The 5,000-nt window shown below is 43.1% G+C and overlaps 1 protein-coding gene across 3 annotated transcripts in view; it reads left to right on the top strand.

The window, feature by feature from the left end:
- The window catches only part of peak1 (pseudopodium-enriched atypical kinase 1), a 67,336-nt gene that overhangs the window by 27,126 nt on the left and 35,210 nt on the right, over positions 1 to 5,000 (top strand). Inside the window, exon 2 of one of the 3 annotated variants that reach the window (XM_083546094.1) lies at positions 1,355 to 1,626. The exons of the other annotated variants lie outside the window; for them this stretch is intronic. The gene's annotated coding sequence lies outside the window, so the exon portion shown is untranslated. The remainder of the gene's footprint in view (positions 1 to 1,354; positions 1,627 to 5,000) is intronic. 3 annotated transcript variants of the gene reach the window in all.

A 5,000-nucleotide genomic window follows, 5' to 3' on the forward strand; every position in this document is an offset into this window, starting at 1 on the left:
CAAGCCTGAGTGCTCCTGTGTTTCCTGTATGATGAAGGCAGTGATGTGCTCTGAACTCTCGTATATCCTGCGGCGTATCTGCTCTTCCCATCAGCCCGTGTATTCGTCCGAAGATGCGAGAACCATAGACTCTGGGCAGCTTCTTAAGCCTCCGATCTCTTACACCCTTCCCAAGTTGTCTCTGCCATTTAAGTGTGTGTGTGTGTGTGTGTGTGTGTGTGTGTATTAGGGCTGACAATCGACTCAAATGTTTAATGAGATGAATCACATGATTGTTGAGAGTTAAATCGTGATTAATCACACATTTGTATCAGTTCTAATGCTATGCTTTTCAAGCTTTTAATGCTCTAATTAACATGCATGAATATTAATGCTTTATGCAAATGCATGAACTCAACATAAAGCACGGAGACTCAATATTCTCGTAAATGTTTTAAAGTAACTACGGTGTTTTAAACGAGCTAAATCACCAGGACACTGAACCGGACCTGTTCCCATGTTTCCACACGGACGCTTTTAACTGCGTATCTCGGTGTTGATTCGTGACTCTGCGCATCAGTAAAACAAATGTTTAGTGATGGTTTTTTTTGCCGGCGTTTTAGTTTTTTTAATATATATCCAGTAAAGAAAGGACGTTGGGTGTAGATGTGTGTGTAGCTCTTTTATATTAGTTTATTTGCATGTTTATTGAAGATGCAGAAACAGAAATGCGCGCTGCTTTAATTGCACGTTGATAAAATTTGTGCCGCTGGAATGAATTTATGTTCACACGTCATTAATATGCTAATTTAGTTTGACAGCCCAAATATGTATATACAGTATATAGTTTAGATTTGGCAGACGCCCTTTTCCAGAGTGACTTACTTTTATCTCATTCATACAACTAAGCAGCTATATGGTTAAGGACCTTACTTAGGGACCCAGGAGTGGCAGCTTAGTGTGAGGCTGGGATTTGAACTCATGACCTCCTGAGCCAAAGTCCAATGCTTTAACCACTAAGCTCTGTTAAGAGAGAAACAAAAGATGGAGACGTGAATTTATTCATTTCTGGTCCAGAAGATATAATAATCATCATATTCTGGTTTTTATCGTATTGTGTGCGCATCATCTTTTGAGTCCAATTCTTCTGTTTATTCAGTAAATTGGAATAAGACGACATTTTGTCTGTTACCAAGCAGATGATATCAGTACCAACAAACTGCGTCTTTGACTTGGTATTTGGATGCATTTACACAGTGTTTAATGAGGTTCAGAGCAGAATTCGAAACTGCAGCAATTTCATTTTATTACTTTTTTTTTAAGAAATCGAGCATTGACTCACTTTCTCTGATGTTGCATTCTGGGTATTTTTTAGGTAATAAATCTGCACTGTCCTGTGAGAGAGAGAAGAGACAGAATAAAGAAGGAGGAATAAAGTGAGAAGGATTTGGCGGGTTATGTAATACTCGCTCTGTGAAATCCATCTCCGAAGGATTTTATGCGCCGTCCTCGTTCTCCTCCAGACCTGTAGAGGGGAAAAAAACAGCAGCCTTTTATAAATCATTTGCCGGAGGACTTTATTCCTGGGAACAGTAAGATCGAGTGAAATTCGGAAAGCCCTTGTGCACTCTCTGCGTATTTTCGCACGTAAGTTCCACAATCCGCTGGAAAAAATGTAGCGGACAAACAAAGGAAGTGGCGCTAGTAGGCGGAGCGGAGACGCCGGAGACCTCGTTAAGCGATCGCTCTAATCACCTGCAGATCGTCTCTTCTTCGCTCGCTCCCGCGTTCTTCTAACGGCAGAAAATGCATGGTCAGGACGAATCGCGCGCAAACCTGATTACATTTCTGCCTACACCGCCTTGCCGGCTTCCGAGACGCTTCGGTTCCCAGTAATCGGTTTTTACGCCGAGCGGCGCTGAGCTCATCACATGATGATTTGTATTTATTTATTACATTTTTTTAGAAAGATTGCTTTAAAGGGATGAGAAGAAATAGAAGTCAGATTCAGTTGTTGTAGAGCGTCTCTCCGTCTGTAGCTGTTGGAGTGTCTCTCTGTCCAGCTGTTGTAGAGCGTCTCTCTGTAGCTTTTGTAGAGTGTCTCTCCAGCTGTTGTAGAGCGTCTCTGTAGCGTTTGTAGAGCCTCTTTCTCCATCTGTAGCTGTTGAACAGCGTCTCTTTGACTGTAGCAGTTGTAGAACGTCTGTTTGTAGCTGTCGTTCAGCATCTCTCTGTCTAACTTTTGTAGAGCGTCTTACTGTCTGTAGCTGTTGTAGAGCGTCTCTCCGTCTGCAGCTGTTGCAGAGCGTTTCTCGGTCTGCAGCTGTTGCAGAGCATGTTTGTCTTCAGCTGTTGTGGAGCATGTCTGTCTTTGGCTGTTGTAGGGCGTCTCCCTGTCTAGCTGTTGTATAGCATTTCTCTGTCTGTAGCTTTTGTAGGGCGTCTCTCCAGCTGTTTTAGAGCGTCCCTCTGTCTGTAGCTGTTGTAGAGCGTCCCTCTGTCTGTAGCTGTTGTAGAGCGTCTCTCCGACTTCAGCTGTTGTAAAGCGTCTCTCTGTCTGCAACTGTTGTAGAGCGCTTCACTGTCTTCAGCTGTTGAGTGTCTCTCTGTACAGCTGTTGTAGAGCGTCTCTCTGTCTGTAGCTGTTGTAGAGCGTCTCTTTGTAGCTGTTGTAGAGCATCTCTGTCTGTAACTGTTGTAGAGCGCTTCACTGTCTTCAGCTGTTGAGCGTCTCTCTGTATAGCTGTTGTAAAGCGTCTCTTTGTAGCTGTTGTAGAGCGTCTCTCTGTCTGTAGCTTTTGTAAAGCGTCCCTTTGTCTGTAGCTGTAGAGCGTCTCTCTGTACAGCTGTTGTAGAGAGTTTCAGTCTGTAGCTGTTGATTCTGCTTGGTTTCTTTGATAGTTTGCTACAATAAAGACATGCGATGTTAATTATTTTAAAGGGGTATGATAGAACTGGGAGACTAGTGAGAGACGAGACATTTTAACGTTGCTTGCATGTACCAGAAAAAAGACGAGTGCGTTTACAAAACTGGTGGAAGAATGGAGACATTAAAACAGGGATCGGTTACATTTCTGGGAAATTAGCGAAGATAAAAGCATTTTAAGGGTGTGTGTGTTTGGGGTTTCCATAGTAACCAGGCCGGTGGTTTTCAGCACAGTTTATATTAGCTGCTTACTAGTGACACACACACACACACACACACACACACACACACACACACACACACACACACACACACACACACATCCAATAGAGCAAATGCTTTTTTGGTCATAACTTGTATTTACCACTTTGTAATAATGGAAATGCTGCGAAATTATACATGGATCATTTATACAATGTATTTTTTTTTTATCTTGTCATTACTCATTAGTTGGTACTTTTCTGTAGAAGTGCATATTATGAGGAACACAGATGGTTACATTAACAGAGAGATTAATGCTTTTCAGCAGACTATAGTGAAGACTTCTGCTCTGTGCACTTCATTAAACACTCAGCATCCAGTACCACAAGTCCAGCTTCTCTCCTCTACATCTATTTTGTTGCTGTTTGTCTGCAAAAAAATGTGTTGTATTTCATAGCAGTATCCTGCATTTCACACCTAGAGCTTCGGTGGTCTCCTCCCCGAGACAATCCATCTCTAAATCCCATCATTTACGCCACGTCTACAGAAATTCAGTATAATAGAGAAGTGCAGTAGATCAGAGCTGCAGCACACACAGGATCTCATACAGTCACAATGAACATCATCACTAAAACAATAAACACAATTCAACACGTCTCCTTTCACTGAAGCCACAACTGCACCTCCACATACATCATCAACAGCAGAAACACACACACACACACACACACACCTCCACATACATCATCAACAGCAGAAACACACACACACACACACACACACCTCCACATACATCATCAACAGCAGAAACACACACACATACACACACACACCTCCACATACATCATCAACAGCAGAAACACACACACATACACACACACACACACACACCTCCACATACATCATCAACAGCAGAAACACACACACACACACACACACACCTCCACATACATCATCAACAGCAGAAACACACACACACACACACACACACACCTCCACATACATCATCAACAGCAGAAACACACACACACACACACACACACCTCCACATACATCATCAACAGCAGAAACACACACACATACACACACACACACCTCCACATACATCATCAACAGCAGAAACACACACACACACACACACACACACCTCCACATACATCATCAACAGCAGAAACACACACACATACACACACACACACCTCCACATACATCATCAACAGCAGAAACACACACACATACACACACACACACACACACACACCTCCACATACATCATCAACAGCAGAAACACACACACACACACACACACACCTCCACATACATCATCAACAGCAGAAACACACACACATACACACACACACACCTCCACATACATCATCAACAGCAGAAACACACACACACACACACACACCTCCACATACATCATCAACAGCAGAAACACACACACATACACACACACACACACACACACACACACACACACACATACACACACACATACACACACACACACACACACACACACACCTCCACATACATCATCAACAGCAGAAACACACACACACACACACACACCTCCACATACATCATCAACAGCAGAAACACACACACACACACACACACACACCTCCACATACATCATCAACAGCAGAAACACACACATACACACACACACACACACACACACACACCTCCACATACATCATCAACAGCAGAAACACACACACACACACACACACACCTCCACATACATCATCAACAGCAGAAACACACACACACACACACACACACCTCCACATACATCATCAACAGCAGAAACACACACACACACACACACCTCCACATACATCATCAACAGCAGAAACACACACACATACACACACACACACACACC

Source organism: Silurus aristotelis (assembly GCF_946808225.1).
Source record: "Silurus aristotelis genome assembly, chromosome: 7".
NCBI lineage: Eukaryota > Metazoa > Chordata > Actinopteri > Siluriformes > Siluridae > Silurus > Silurus aristotelis.